The following is a 17,399-nucleotide window of genomic DNA, read 5'->3' on the forward strand; positions in this document are numbered from 1 at the left end:
TTATATATGAACTGTGGGTGTGTATATATGAGTGCGATGTTTATATATGAACTGCGGGTGTGTAAATATGAGTGTGATGTTTATATATGAACTGTGGGTGTGTATATATCAGTGTGATGTTTATATATGAACTGTGGGTGTGTATATATGAGTGCGATGTTTATATATGAACTGTGGGTGTGTATATATGAGTGTGATGTTTATATATGAACTGTGGGTGTGTATATATCAGTGTGATGTTTATATATGAACTGTGGGTGTGTATATATGAGTGCGATGTTTATATATGAACTGTGGGTGTGTATATATGAGTGTGATGTTTATATATGAACTGTGGGGTGTATATATGAGTGCGATGTTTATATATGAACTGTGGGTGTGTATATATCAGTGTGATGTTTATATATGAACTGTGGGAGTGTATATATGAGTGCGATGTTTATATATGAACTGTGGGTGTGTATATATGAGTGTGATGTTTATATATGAACTGTGGGTGTGTATATATGAGTGTGATGTTTATATATGAACTGTGGGGTGTATATATGAGTGCGATGTTTATATATGAACTGTGGGTGTGTATATATAAGTGTGATGTTTATATATGAACTGTGGGGTGTATATATGAGTGCGATGTTTATATATGAACTGTGGGTGTGTATATATCAGTGTGATGTTTATATATGAACTGTGGGAGTGTATATATGAGTGTGATGTTTATATATGAACTGTGGGTGTGTATATATGAGTGTGATGTTTATATATGAACTGTGGGTGTGTATATATGAGTGTGATGTTTATATATGAACTGTGGGTGTGTATATATGAGTGCGATGTTTATATATGAACTGTGGGTGTGTATATATGAGTGTGATGTTTATATATGAACTGTGGGTGTGTATATATGAGTGCGATGTTTATATATGAACTGTGGGTGTGTATATATGAGTGCGATGTTTATATATGAACTGTGGGTGTGTATATATGAGTGTGATGTTTATATATGAACTGTGGGGTGTATATATGAGTGCGATGTTTATATATGAACTGTGGGTGTGTCTATATGTGTGCGATGTTTATATATGAACTGTGGGTGTGTATATATGAGTGCGATGTTTATATATGAACTGTGGGTGTGTCTATATGTGTGCGATGTTTATATATGAACTGTGGGTGTGTATATATGAGTGCGATGTTTATATATGAACTGTGGGTGTGTCTATATGTGTGCGATGTTTATATATGAACTGTGGGTGTGTATATATGAGTGCGATGTTTATATATGAACTGTGGGTGTGTCTATATGTGTGCGATGTTTATATATGAACTGTGGGTCTGTATATATGAGTGCGATGTTTATATATGAACTGTGCGTGTGTATATATGAGTGTGATGTTTATATATGAACTGTGGGTGTGTATATATGAGTGTGATGTTTATATATGAACTGTGGGGTGTATATATGAGTGCGATGTTTATATATGAACTGTGGGTGTGTATATATGAGTGCGATGTTTATATATGAACTGTGGTGTGTATATATGAGTGCGATGTTTATACATGAAGTGCGGATTGACCGGGAGGGGCAATTCCTCCTGGGGTTATATTTTCTTCCAACATCAGGACACAAAGTTCAATTTGCAGTGGGGCGGTAATCGCTCAGTTGGGAAGGCGTTGGACTAAAGATCTAAACATCTCGGGTTTCACAAGTTTGAGTTATTTAGTTTCTGCCTCTATGAATCCCAGAATCATAGAATGGTGACAGCACGGAAGGAGGCCATTCGGCACGTCGAGTCCGTGCCGGCCCTCTGCAAGAGCAATCCAGCTTGTCACACCGCCCCCCCCCACTCCCCCAGTTTACCCGTAGCCCTGCATTTTTTTCCCTTCAAGTACTTATCCAATTCTCTTTTGAAAGCCACGATTGAATCTGCCTACAGCACTCACTTAGGCAGTGAATTCCAGATCTTAACCACTCGCTGTGTAAAAGCGTTTTTCCTCATGTTGACTTTGATTCTTTTGCAATCTCCATAAATCTTTGTCCTCTGGTTCTTGACCCTTCCGCCCATGGGAGCAGTTTCTCTCGATCCACTCTGTCTCGAATCTTCATGTTTTTAAAAACATCGATGAAATATCCTCTCAACATTCTCTGCTCTAAGGAGAACAACCCCAGCTTCTCCAGTCTATCCACGTAACTGAAGTCCTTCATTCCTGGAACCTTTCCAATAAATCTGTTCTGCACCTTCTCAAAGGCCTTCACCTCCTTCCTAAAGTGCGGTGCCAAGAACTGGACACAATACTGCAGTTGTGGCCGAACCAGTGTTTTATAAAGGTTCATCATAACTTCCTTCCTTATGTACTCTATGCCTCTATTTGTAAAGCCCGCGATCCTGTATGCTTCTTTAACCGCTTTCTCAATCTGCCCGGCCATCTTTAAAGATTTGTTCACATGAACCCCCAGATTTCTCGGTTCCTGCAGCTCCTTTCGAATTGTGCCCTTCAGTTTATTTCTCCTCTCCTCGTTCTTCCACCAAAATGTATCGCTTCGCACTTCTTTGCGTTAAATTTCATCTGCCATGCTTCTGCCCATTCCACCAACCTGTCTTTGTCCTGTCACTCTCCTCCTCACTGTTGTTGGACTGGAAAAATACGCTTGTGAACACAGATCCAAAACCTCCAGCCTCCCCTCACCTAACCTGATATATATATAATAAAGAATGATTAGCCACTCCTATCCTCACAAAAATTCGATAGTTAAATCGCATGTGTAGCATTTAGGTAGCAGCAAAGCATGATGGGATACTTGACCATTATGGGAGCAGTTCGTAACCCACACTGTAAGAGCTGACAAAGGCAGGTTTGTTGGATTTATGGCCACCCCCTCGATTATCTCCAGAACACACTAAGGAATGTTTACTCAAGGACATTGTTTATCCGAACTAACTCACTTGGGATGATTAAGGGAGAAGCGGTGGATATCTCCAAGGTCACCCCAGCACAAAAGGGAGTGAGGGATGAGCTGCTCAGGACTTGTGAAGACCCCCGCCCAGTCTCAATATCTGGGACTTATGTGTTTACTGATAAGGGCCCTCCTCAGGAATGTGAGATGTTTAATGTCATGGGACGACCCAAGGTAGCCCCTGACAAATGAGTGGCAGACTATACCACCCAATGAAACCCACTGTAGTTATGTAAACATGTACCCTCACCTTTCACAGCAGGTGGGTGTTGCTTATTGAAAGGTATAAACATGCTTGTAGTGCTGATGTTCCTTTGAGAGTTAGTCACGAGCTTGAGGAAGCTGACCACTCTCCCTTTGTGCACAAAGTTTTCTAATAAACTTTAACTTTGTCAGCAGTTCCGTCTCCGTCTGGTTTTGCTCCAAAAATTCGAGTCTAACAGTTGGTGTCAGAAGTGGGATACTGCGCTGCTGGTCGGCTAACGGATCCTGTATTGGAGGGTACGTGGTGTAGTGAAACAGGAGAGCCCTGTACTCCAGATGGGGGGTGCCCCTGCATAAAGCCCTCGAGGGTGAGGCCGGTAGCCTATGGTAGGGGCTCGGCTCATCATTGGAGACAGGATTGGCAGTGGCACTTGCCGCAGTATTAAAATTATCCACGTGGTAAAATTCCTCACGGAGACCACGGATTGACGGAATTGACTCGACCTGTAGGTATATAAGATATGGTGTAAGTGTTTGTTTGCTTAGAGTATAAGTTTATGCCGTTATTCCGATACAGTATAAGGTTGGATTTTGAGAGTCACGTGGTGATCGACACGGACAAGGGTGGTGGTTTATCTCAAACACCGAGCCTGAGCCTGAATTAAGAGGACCAAGTCCCACGTGACGGCCAGGATTAAGTAGGCGAAGGGAACGACAACCACCACAGGATTGTGATCCGGGGACCAGTGAGTGTGTATAAATTAGACTATAAGGTGATACGTTTGTGCCGATTAAAGTATAAGATTAGAGTAAAATAAATTAAAGTATAAGATAGAGCATAAGGATATACGTAATGATTGACATGAGTAACGAGGGGAAACCCCTTCCTCCGGACGTCCCGGCTCTGCCCACCAGTGTCTCTGTTGTAAAACGAGTCCAAGAGGCTAATTTAAAATATCAAAGTGAAATGATCAGGAACGGATGGAAGGAAACGAGTCCTGTGGTCGATCAAATAGAGTGGTGGGCGGGACACAAGGCTGCTAAACAAACTAATTATGGCACCGTTCTGCTCGCTAGTTGGGCAGATCAGACAGGATATTTAATCGTGAACAAATGGGGGAGACCGACTTCTCTCCAGGACTTTTTGAGACCTGTACAAGAGGCTAAAGTTCGAGTTTGCAGCCTTTTGGATCTGGAAGTGCCAGCAACGGAGGAGTTAGACGATTTACAGGAATGTGGGGGGAATGGTTAAGGCAATGGAGGCTCTGCAGCACAAAACGCCGCAGACCGAGTGCCTCCCGAATACAACCGTATCTGCCCTTCGGCACCGGTACAACCTGGAAATGGGGAGCCGAAACCCCTGGCCCCTGTCCGGGTAAATCCAAACCCAGCCGGAGGGGCAGCAAATGGGGAAATGGGAGGCAGGGGCACATTGGGGGGAATCTCAGCCTTTAACACCACAGGAGAGATCCAGCCTGATCCTTCTCATTCCCGACTTGAAGCGATATAATCCCAATGTCGACGTATGGGCAAAGATACAAAGCGCCGCCCGACATTTTAATCTGTCCATAAAGGACATAAAAGATATCATTGAGGTTAAGTGCCTCTCTGCTGTCTTTGGGGCGTTGCCCCCTTGGGATTTGCAGGTCCCAGCCACTGTGGTCGAGTATGACACCTAATTTGAAGCTCTAAAGACCTGGGTTCAAGATGGATTGGGTAACGGTACTGCCACCTGGACAGAACTCACGGCCCTATGACAAAACCCTGGGGAAGACCCCAGTGCGTATATTGACCGGGTAATTGAACGGTATGAACATTGGGGACAGACCAACGGCATCCCCGCCAAACACAACGATCCAAGATTTATAGATAGCTTAATTCGGGGACTGGATAAACCATACCAAACAGCGCTTAGGATGGGGGCCAGTCCACAGGCCACTGAGGCAGGGCTTCGGGAATGGACTAGTCGGCTTTTCGGGTTCTATCTGACAGACACCCACACTCACCGCCAGGGCCACACCCTATCCGTCCTGCCGTGGATCCTGCACCACACTAGCCCAAAAATTAAAACAGAACCGGTAGCAGTAGCCCGAGAGGATCGTGCCTGCTATAATTGCCAGGAAACAGGCCATTTATATCGAGACTGCTCCGTGTAAAGGAAACCATGCACCAATCGTGGGCGCCCGGGGCATAGCCAAGCCACGTGTTACGGAAAGGGGGGGTGGAGGGAAAGACAGGGGCCCCGGGGGACCACTCAGGGGTCACAAAGACCAACAAAGGGGGGGTTATCCGACCGTGAATTGGAGGGACTGCGAGCTCTCTTCCTCCCATCTTCCCCTCATCAAGGATTGGACACCACGGCCTCCTCCGTCGGAGGACCGGGGGCCACCCGCCCGTGTCTAAACGTACTGTTAGGAGGCCGGCAGTATTGTGCTCTTTTATACACGGGAGCCTCAGTGTCGATAACCGACTCAGATTTTCCTACCGTAAACAAAAAAATACATATCAGCGGGGTTAGTGGGGAGAGCGTGATCCTTCGCCAGAGCATTCCAATCCCCCTACAGCTATCCCCCGGGCCAGGCTCTGGGAAGATCCCAATAACCAGGGTCTGATTTTGGGAATGGACATATTGCACCAGATAGAGGCGAACCTGCCTTGAGTGACCACTCACTGCAAATAGGGGGGCCGGGAGGGGGAGGTTTCCCTTTTCAGCAGATTATACCCAACAGTGTGGGGTACAGGTCCTCCGACCGATTGGGCGTGCTTGGGCGGAGGAAGGGCTATGGGGGAAAGTTTGCGCAGTTTACCCTCTCGCATGGGCTACCCACAAGCTAGATTGCGGTAGGGTACAGATGGACCCTGTCAGGGTTCACGGACCCTACCACGAGGCTCACCGGCAGTATCCCCTCCGACCGGAGGCCCAACGTGCCGTTGAGTCATCAGTGGGAGATTTGTTAGAAACCGGGATAGTGATTGAGACCCGTTCCCGGACCAACTCCCCCGTATGGCCTGTGCAAAAGCCAGATGGGTCCTGGAGGCTGACCATAGACTATACGGCCCTGAACAAAGTCACAGATAAACTCCACGCTCCAGTAGCAAACCCCGCTCCCATTTTAAACGGCCTCCACCCAGGCCTGTCCATATTTACGGCACTGGACATCCAAAACGGGTTCTGGACCTGTCCTGTGGACGCTGGGTCCCGGGAATGTTTTGCCTTCACTGTGCGGTCCACTCAATATACCTGGACCCGGCTGCCCCACGGATTCCACCATTCCCCCATTATTTTTCACAAGAGTCTGGAAAAGGCTCTCCAACCGGCAATGGTGGATGCCCGCATGCAAACCCCCGCCTGTCTCCAGTATGTAGACGACTTTCTCATCAGAAGCCCTTCACCCTCAGATCATTTCGACGCCCTAACATGTGTCTTGGAGACGCTAATCGTAGGAGGTTTTAAACTGAATCCGACTAAGGCCCAAGAGGAGCTCCCACGGGTTATCTATCTGGGTCAGATCATCTCCCCAGAAGGGAGAACGTTAACCCCCGAGACGGTCCGAGTGCTTTTACAAATGCCGCGACCGGCGACCGTCTACGGCCTGCGGAGCGTAACGGGTTTGTTCAATTACACTGACAGCCAGGATGCTGACTCTGTCGTCCATGACTACTCGCGGCTCTGGCAGCGACGAGGCTATTTGACTACCTTAGGCCACTAAATTAAGCACGGCCCTGCGATCGCCGAGCTTATTCGGGCAGCGGATGGTCCCACCTTGGGGTTGTCATTAAGATTCGGGCCCATCAGACGGGGGAGACCCCGGAAATCAGAGGGAACCGGGCTGCGGACTTGGCCGCTAAGCAGGCGGCCTTCACCCTCCCTGTGACGGCTCTTAATTCTGCAGAGGGGAAGCACAAGGGACAGGACTAGCGAGGTAACAAGGGAGTCCCTCCTCACCGCGTACCTTTCCGAGTCCACCGAGAATATCCACCTCTGGGTGCAAGAGGGAGCACATCAAGACGCCCAGGGGTCTTGGCGTCATGAGACCCGGTATGTGGTCCCGACAGCCTTTAGACGAGCCCTGATACAATCCTACCATGAACCCACACACCTGGGAGGGTGCAAATTATACTACCTCATAGCTGACACCTGGTGGTGGCCCGGCCTGGCCAGGGAAATCCACGAGTCCGGACGCTTCTGTTTGCCCTGTCTCCAAACGGGAATTGCCCCCTCCCTCCCTCCCAGTGGCGGGTACAGCCATGTTTTTGTCATCATTGACCTTTTCACTCGCTGGGTGGAGGATTTCCCGACCAGGGGGAACACGGCCGAAGCAGCAGCAAAAATCCTAGCCATGGAGGTCATTCCTCGCTGGGGAGTGCCCGACCAGATAGATTCGGATCAGGGAACTCATTTCACCGGCAAGACAATGAAACAGGCGTTTGGCTCTTTTGGGGGTCCGACAGCGGTTCCACATCCCCTGCCATCCTCAATCGTCTGGAATGGGAGAGGGAATGAACCGCACGCTAAAACAATCCATCAGTAAAATCATCCTGCAGACCGGGAAAGGGTGGAACACCGTCCTCCCCGCTAATCTTTGGCGATTACGGGCCACGCCAGCCAAAAGCACCGGCTTTACACCATTCGAACTAATGACTGGACGGGCCATGGTGTTACCACAAGACGCACCCCCACTGGGCACAGGGGACACCTCCCAGTTCCAAAACACCCTCCTGACATACCTGCGTCTGCTCAGTGAGACCAACCAGGCTAACCATTTCCGGGTCCAGCATTTACAGGAGGCACACTATCTCTCTAGATGTCAGCGTCTCCCTCCTCAAGCTGATTGCTGCAGCATGAACGGATCGGACTGGATTGGAACAGGACGTGTGGAGGGGTTAACAGATGCGTAAGAAATCGTTAAGAATAATGCGAATCAGCTCTCTTGTTTTTTTTTCCAGGACCAAGGTCAGAAGATCGAGTCAATTGTTTAGGATGTTCTGTATCTCTCTCTCTGCCTTACAGGTACAAGTACTGTCACCGCTACCGGACATATTGACTCTCCAACTATTGGTTCCCCAGGCTGGAATATTTCCCTCCTCTTCATCCTCCCCTCTGTTTCTTTCCTCTTTTCCCAGGTCCATCGGACCCCTCTTCGCCTACCCCGGCCCAGCACTGGTCCCTGAATCTGGGACAGTGGCGACTTTGACACTATGAATTGGTCTGTATCAGGGATGATAGGATTGTTGGGACTGCTGGTTTATGGGCGGGCAGCTACTGACTCGGAGTTAGAATGGTGCCGGGACGAGTTTGGTACAAACACGTGCTATCTGGATGATAGCCGAGGTGGGTATGTGTTAGTTACGCTACTTAATGTGTGCCATCCCCAGTCCGGAGTTTAGCTTCACCCCGGAAAGTCCTGTACGAATTGGACATGAGGAGCTGGTGGACATACACCAGGACAACACGACCTTTCTTCAAGTGTCTGAAGACATTAGGAACGACGTATGGAACTACATCAACACGATTGGATATCCAATACCTCCATTGCCCGAACACCTGAGACAGTTACGAGAGAAGGTTGAACATTCCCTGCAGGTGTATTATACCATGGAACAGGGGAGCAAGGAGTTGAGGAAAGACATCATGTGGTGGGATGTCTCATGGGACTGGGGACTAAATGTACAGATTCACCCATGGATCCGACTAATTTCCCATGTTTTGGTCATGGTGCAGTTAATACTGGTCTTTATTCTGCTATGTATGGCATGTAAGAAATGTAAACGGGCTGTGGCAAAACATCTGGCTGGACAGGAGGTTAAAACAGCTGGTGCATGCACCCCTCCCCCACCCGTGATTCAGACGATTTCAGCCGCTTATGGGAAAAATCAAGTGTGTGGGTGAGGAGAGCAGCAGGAGATTGAATCGGGAATGGTTTTAATGTAAATGACTAATTACCCTCTTTTGATGCAGACCCGGTGCCTCGACGGGCGGCCGCCTCGACAGGACTCATGTCGGATCATACGTGACCAATAGAGGATCCCCCTGGAATAGCCAGTGGGCTGGGGAGGGGAGAGGGCGAGTAAATTAGGTTGATTATTAGACAAAACCTCAGTCACTTGCGCTCTTGCTTTTCCCTGAATAATCCAATGTCCAGGTTTGGAGGGGGGACTGTTGGACTGGAAAATAGGCTTGTGAACAGAAATCCAAAACCTCCAGCCCCCCCTCACCTAACCTGATATATATATATATATATATTAAAGAATGATCAGCCACTCCTATCCTCACACACACAAGTAGTTAAATCGCACATGCAGCATTTAGGTAGCAGCAAAGCATGATGGGATACTTGACCATTATGGGAGCAGCTCGTAACCCACACTGTAAAAGCTGACAAAGGCAGGTTTGTTGGATTTGTGTCCACCACCTCGCTTATCTCCAGAACACACCAGGGAATGTTTATTCAAGGCCGAAGCCGACATTGTTTATCCTAACGAGCTCACTTCGGATGATTAAGGGAGGAGCGGTGGATATCTCCAAGGTTACCCCAGCTCAAAAGGGAGTCAGATAGGAAGCAGCTGCTCAGGACTTTGTGAAGACCCTTTGTGTAGTTTCAATGTCTGGGACTTGTGTTTATTGATAAGTGTCCTCCTCAGGAATGTGAGATGTTTAATGTCATGGGACGACCCAAGGTAGCCCCTGACAAGGGAGTGGCAGACTATACCACCCAATGAAACCCTCTGTAGTTACGGAGACCTGTACCACATTCTACGGCAGGTGGGTGTTGCTTATTGAAAGGTATAAACATGCTTGTAGTGCTGATGTTCCTTTGAGAGTTAGTCACGAGCTTGAGGAAGCTGCCACTCTCCCTTTGTGCACAAGGTTTTCTAATAAACTTTAACTTGGTCAGCAGTTCCGTCTCCGTCTGGTTTTGATCCAAAAATTCGAGTCTAACAAGTCTGAGGATTGATTTAATTGAGGTGTACAAATTTATGTGTGGCCTGGATAGGCTGGATAGGAAGAACCGATTTCCCTTAGCAGAGAGGTCAATAAACAAGGGGCACGGCATAGATTTAAAGTGATTGGTAGAAGGATTATTGAGGAGCTGAGGAAGACATTTTTCACCCAGAGGGTGGTCGTTGTCTGGAATTCACTGCCTGAAAGGGTGGTAGAGGCAGAAACCCTCAACTCATTTAAAAGGTAGCCGGATATGCACCTGAAGTGCCGTGACCGACAAGGCTATGGACCAAGTGCTGGAAAGTGGGATTAGGCTGGGTGGCTCATTTTCGGCTGGCGCGGACACGATGGGATGAATGGCCTCCTTCTGTGTTGTAAATTTTCTCTGATTCTATGATTCTGATTAACAGTAAGCAGGGTAGTTCAGGGATCATGAGAACACTACTGAAGAAAAGTAACTGCTGGGAACCAAGCAATGTGTCCTTGTAAACCACAGATTAGGGAAGTTCCAGCTCCAGTGACAGAGATGGATCACAACAGGGTATAAAAGTGAGGGGATACTGATGTAAGGGGCAGTTGGGACTGGAGACACCGGAGATCAAGCTCAGGGAGTCCGTGGTTCCATCCAGAGGGCTGATCTCGTCCACACGGGGGATTTGCATGTTTAGTCTGGTATGGGAGAGGAAAGAGAATTTACTCATATATTTCTTCATGAGGTATTAAAGTTGCTGACTCTCAGACTTGTTAATTAATAAGACAATGCATTATTTAGAACCTTCCATCCCTAAGTCTCTCTGCTTCTCTACTTTTAAACTTTGACCATTTAGTTTACATTTCATCTCATTTTTCTTCCTCTCAAAATGCATCACGTCACATTTCTCTGCATTAAATTTCACCTGGCCCATTTACTAACCCGTGGACGTCACAGTGAAGTCTCTGACTCCTCTTCACAGTTGCCCCGGTGCCAATTTTGGCGTCATCTCGAAATTTTCACCTTGTGTCCCACATACCCAAGCTCAGATCATTCTCTGTATTGTGGTTAGCAATGGTCCCAACACTGATCCTGTGGGACACCACTGTTCACATCCCTCCAGTCTGGAGAACATCCATTAACCACTACTTTCTGTTTTCTGCCCTTCACACAACTTCCTATCCACACTGCCTCATTCCTTTTAATACGGTAAGTACTAATTTTATCAACAAGCCTCCTGTCCGGCATCTTACCAAACACCCTTTCACAATCAATGTACACAACAACCACTACATTCACTTTATCAGTAGACTTGAGTTATCTCAAATGATCCATGTTGGCTGTTCTTCGTTAATGTGTTTTTCTGACAAATGTTGAAATGTTTGCTCCACCTCATCTGGTTTGATCTGTTTCAAGACGCAACAGAAAGGTCGAGTTGTCTCCAGGAGTTTAAGATAAATTAGGTTTTAAAAATTATGTTTCAGACAATGAGGGACATCTGGGCTTCGACCCGCCCATTCGGTGCCACAACTCCCACCCCTCACACACTCCGATTGGTTGGAGGACCAACTCACCCCTCAGACGCCCACCCCTCAAGTCAATTTCCGCTCCTCCTCTTGGTCCGGAACTCTCCTTAATCACCAGGGCGGGATTAGTGTTGAGACTGACATCCTGAGGTGCAGTTCGAAAATAAATATGAATTGAACCCGCCAGTTGCAACATTTAATAAAACGAAATTAATAAAAGTTACCGAAAAAATATTTTCTGGAGTTCACCAAAGTGGTGGAGCGTCTGCGCTGTGTGTTTGTGCCGATTTAAATGACACGAAGAGCTGGTATTTCAGTTTATTTTATTGTCTTTGTTCCAAACGCGCTCTTCCTGCTTCCAATGTCTTTGTTTTCCGGCCTGATATTATGATCATCAATGGCGGCGGCATCACCCAGCATGCAGCGCGGTTCAGATTGTGCCCTATCTGAATCAGTGGAGCCCAGTGCGCAGGCGCAGTAGTGACTCATTATTGGGCAGTGTGTCCTGAGCATGCGCGGCCAGTCGAGGCTGCGGGAGGAGCGCGTTCGGTGCAGGTCAGAGGATCGGAGCAAGAGGCTCAATAAACCCCGGGGCCCGGGTCCGGGCTCAGGCCCAGGCTCAGGCTTTACAAACCCCGAGTGCGGCCCCAGACCCGAATATAAAACAGTGAACATTATCCCCCCCTCACTCCCCGCCGGGAAATGAAGGGGAAATGGGGATCGGTCAGGGAGCGTCTGTAAATGAAGGAGAAATGGTGATCGGTCAGGGAGCGTCTGTAAATGAAGGAGAAATGGTGATCGGTCAGGGAGCGTCTGTAAATGAAGGAGAAATGGTGATCGGTCAGGGAGCGTCTGTAAATGAAGGAGAAATGGTGATCGGTCAGGGAGAGTCTGTAAATGAAGGAGAAATGGTGATCGGTCAGGGAGTGTCTGTAAATGAAGGAGAAATGGTGATCGGTCAGGGAGAGTCTGTAAATGAAGGAGAAATGGTGATCGGTCAGGGAGAGTCTGTAAATGAAGGAGAAATGGTGATCGGTCAGGGTGAGTCTGTAAATGAAGGAGAAATGGTGATCTCTATATCTTCAGTCATCTAGGGAGCTCGAGCTTTGGATGCTGTTCCTTTCCACCTCGTGGGAATCTGTCTACTCTGTACCCAAACCCACTCCTCCTTGAAGGCCTCCCACTGTTCAATTACTGTTCTGCCTGACAATTATTGATTCCAATCCAACTGGACAAGATCCCTTTTTAACTCACTGGAATTAGCCCTCCTCCAGTTAAGAATTTTCACATTTGACTGTCCCCTGTCCTTTTCCATAACTATTCTAAACCGAATGAGATTATGATCACTGCTGCCCCACTGAAACATGCTCCACCTGCCCCACTTCATTCTCCACACCGAGCCCACTGCTGTACTCACACTCTCTCACACTCACACTCTCACATTCCTCTCTCACCCTTTCACTCATGGTTTAGGGCCACTGAAAGATGATGCGATGGGTTTGGATTTCAGCACAAGGAGGAGGGAGAGTGTGTGGGACGGGGATTTACAGCTTTGAGGAATGAGAGAGGAAATAATGTTCCATAGAAAATAAAGTTATCTGATCTGAATTTCTATCCTGTACTTACAGTGATAACTTTTATAAACTCCTTTTACAGGGGAGGATTTACAGAGGGAAACTCAAACCAAAGATCACATCAAGATCTGACAGAGTCACTCGATTCATCAGGACCTGAATATCATCGGCCTTTGAATGTGGAAGGAGAAATGTTTGTCTGTTCTATCCATGGGAGAAGATTTCAAACATCAGTGTGAGTGGAAAAGCACCGAGACACACACACCCGAGTGAGAGTGTTCCAGTGCACTGACTGTGGAAAGAGCTTTAACCAGTTACACAGCCAGAAAAAACATCACACCATTCACAGTGGGGAGAAACCGTACACGTGTTCTGTGTGTGGACGAGGTTTCAACTGATCGTCCAACCTGGAGAGACACAAGGACACCCAGACCATGGAGAAACCGTGGAAATGTGGGGACTGTGGGAAGGGATTCAATTACCCGTCACAGCTGGAAACTCATCGACGCCGTCACACTGGGGAGAGGCCGTTCACCTGCTCCGTGTGTGGGAAGGGATTCAGTCAGTCATCCGGCCTCCTGACACACCAGCGAGTTCACACTGGGGAGAGACCTTTTAAATGTTCTGACTGTGAGAAGATGTTTGAATGCAAAAGTATTCTGCTGAAACACCAACGCACTCACACTGGGGAGAGGCCATTCACCTGCTCCGTGTGTGGGAAGGGATTCAATCGGTCATCACACCTTCTGTCACACCAGCGAGTTCACTCCGATGAGAGACCTTTTAAATGTTCTGACTGTGAGAAGAGGTTTAAAAGCAAAAGTATTCTGCTGACACACCAACGCACTCACACTGGGGAGAGGCCGTTCACCTGCTCTGCTTGTGGGAAGGGATTCACTTGGGCATCCAACCTGCTGAGACACCAGCGAGTTCACACTGGGGAGAGGCCGTTCACCTGCTCCGTGTGTGGGAAGAGATTCACTCGGTCATCACACCTTCTGTCACACCAGCGAGTGCACTCCGATGAGAGACCTTTTAAATGTTCTGACTGTGAGAAGAGATTTAAAAGCAAAATTCATCTGCTGACACACCAACGCACTCACACTGGGGAGAGACCGTTCACCTGCTCTGCGTGTGGGAAGGGATTCACTCGGTCATCCACCCTGCTGATGCACCAACGCACCCACACTGGGGAGAGGCCGTTCACCTGCTCTGCGTGTGGGAAGGGATTCACTCGGTCATCCACCCTGCTGATGCACCAATGCTCCCACACTGGGGAGAGGCCATTCTCCTGCTCTGTGTGTGGGAAGAGATTCATTCAGTCATCCAACCTGCTGAGACACCAGCGAGTTCACATTGGGGAGAGGCCGTTCTCCTGCTCCGTGTGTAAGGAGAGATTCACTCGGTCATCCCTCCTTCTGTCACACCAGCGAGTTCACACTGAGAGACCTTTAAATGTTCTGACTGTGGGAAGAGATTTAAAATCAGAAACGAACTGCTGAGACATCGATGCACTCACACTGGGGAGAGACTTTTCACCTGCTCCGTGTGTGGGAAGAGATTCACTCGATCATCCCATCTTCTGAAACATTAATACAGTCACTAATGTATCCAATCTGGCATTCAAGAGAAACAGACTTACCCAGAGAGGCGTTAGAATGTTCAACTCGCCACCACAAGGAGTAGTTAAGGCGAATAGAATGGATGCATTTACGGGGAAGCTGGATAAGCACATAGAGGAGAAGGGAATATTCGAGTTTACTCATAGGGTTAGATGAAGAGGGGTTGGAGGAGGCTCGTCTGCAGCATAAACACCGGTATAGTCTCGTTGGGCCGAATTGCCTGTTTCTGTGATGTACATTCGATGTAATTCTATGTAAGCTCCATCTGACACAGTTTTACCAACTCACTGAATCTATCAATTTCCCTTTGTAACTTTATGCTCCCATCTACACTACTCACTGCGCCTCCTAACTCGATGTCAGCGACAAACGTGAGTGTTCGGCTCTCTATTCCTTCATCTCCGTCATTTATACATATCGGAAAAAGCTGATGCCCCAGAACTAATCACATCCGGCCAATTTGAGTACATCCCTTATTATCCCGGGCCTCTGCCTCCCACCTTCTAACCAACTCCCGACGCATTTCAATAGGTTGCCTTAAATTCCACGCACTCTCATTTTTGTTGACAGTCTCTTATGTGGTCCCTTATTGGATGCCTTTGGAAGTCAATGTCCATCTAACACCCAGAGACACTCCATTATCGAGCACGTTAGTTACACCTTCAAAAAGTTCAACGAGCTTTGTTAGACTTGACTTCCCCTTTACAAATCCATGCTGGCTCTCTCTGATTACTCCATATTTATCCAAGTGCTCAGTCATTCTTTCCCCAATAACGGATACTGGTAACTTCCCCACAACAGGCGTCAGACTGATAGGCCTAGAATTTCCAACTTTATCTCTCCGACCCATCCGAAATAATGGAGTGACATTGACAATGTTTCAATTAAAGCAACAATTCCTGAATCAAGAGAGTTTTGATCGATCATGAGTAAGCATGTACAAGTTCCTTACCTATTCCTCTTATTCCCCTGGGATGGTAAAATCAGGTCCTGGAGATTTGACAATCTTCAATCTCATTATTTTCTCCATTGCCATTATTTTATTTACACTGAATCCCCTTGATTTATTTACAGTTTTCCTCGTGTCTCTGCTATGTTCGCCTCATCCTTTTCCATGAAGACCGATCTAAAGTAAATATTCAGCAACTCTGCCATTTCCTGATTTTCAATTACAATATCACCTCCATCTGTCTTTAAGGGTCCCACATTACTCTTAGTCACCCTTCTTTCTCTTAATATACCTGTAAATACCTTGATTGTTGTCGTTATTTTCCCTCACAAGTTTTTGCTCCTTTTCCCTTTTTGGACCTCTTCGGTTTTTTTGTTTCAGCACCACAATAAACAACACTTTGCTGTAAAGTTCGGCTCAATGATGGGCCGAAGGGCCTCTATCCGTGCTGTATAACTCTATGACTCAATAGTTCTCCAATGTCAGAGCGAGAATTGTCTGAACCCCGAATTGTCTGAACCCCTAATTTATTTAATGTAACAAACACAAGCACACTTAATCATCCGTGTATCAACACACTGATGGATACACAAAGATAAACACAGCGAGAAATGCAGGCAGTATCAGGATGCACAGGTAAACGGACAAGGGAAACAGACAAAGATAAAACGGTCTGTGCCTCGAACAGACAGTAACGTGTCACTGATCGATATTAGTGAGACGAGGTGGGGAACAGGTGCTGTGAATTGGTGCTGTGGTTTAGTTGGTTAAAGCATCTGTCTTGTAAACAGGCGATCCTGGGTTTAACTCCCAGCAGTGTTTTGTGTCGCTTATTATTTTTACCTAATTTGTGGAATTCAGCGACAAAGTCACACTTTGGAATTGGTATTTGTTCAGGTTTGAGGAGGAAACCGATATCAGAATGACTGTTCAAAAACACCATTTCATCGCACAGACAGACCTCTCACAGAATGTGTCTGGAACACTTTAATTTAAGGACACGTTCTTGTTTCTGGGCTCGTCGGGGTCAGGGTATAATTCACGATTTATGTCATAGAGGAGCGAATGGTTGTCTCCTAGACCTCCGGATAGCAGTGATAAAGTTCGAGGATACACAGAAGCGGACAGGGTGGTCGGGGTCTGGAACTCACTGTCTGAAAGGGTGGTCGAGGCAGAAAACCTCAACTCATTTCAAAAGTACATGGATGTGCATTTGAAGTGCCGTAACCTACAGGGCTACGGACCAAGCCCTGGAAAGTGGGATTAAGCTGGATAGCTCTTTTTCGGCCGTCACAGACACGATGGGCCGAATGGCTTCCTTCTGTGCTGTAGCTTTCTCTGATTCTATGATTCCGTGTGTGGGAAGGGATTCACTCAGTCATCACACGTGCTGAGACACCAGGGAGTTCAAAAGTGACTGCAGGGGTTGGATTCTGCTGTTAATCCCATCCAGGACTGAACCATGTTCATTCTGACAGTTGGGGTTTGTTTCTCCTGATGTTAATAACCCCTATAACTGGGCTGGAATTTAATATTCTGGATATCTGTTAAATAAATCAATTTTGTTTTAATCACCTTGTTGTAGATTTTGGTCTTTTCCTCCTGAGTGTTTAGCATCACCTGACTGGAGCTCAGAAAGGACAATCTGGGGGGA

General features: G+C 47.2%; 1 protein-coding gene across 1 annotated transcript in view; it reads left to right on the plus strand.

Moving 5' to 3' along the window:
• LOC137312007 (zinc finger protein 585A-like) overlaps positions 1-17,399 on the plus strand; it is a 237,209-nt gene that overhangs the window by 168,795 nt on the left and 51,015 nt on the right. The window lies entirely within an intron of this gene.

The sequence above is a fragment of the Heptranchias perlo genome, unplaced genomic scaffold (assembly GCF_035084215.1).
Source record: "Heptranchias perlo isolate sHepPer1 unplaced genomic scaffold, sHepPer1.hap1 HAP1_SCAFFOLD_391, whole genome shotgun sequence".
NCBI classification, from domain to species: domain Eukaryota; kingdom Metazoa; phylum Chordata; class Chondrichthyes; order Hexanchiformes; family Hexanchidae; genus Heptranchias; species Heptranchias perlo.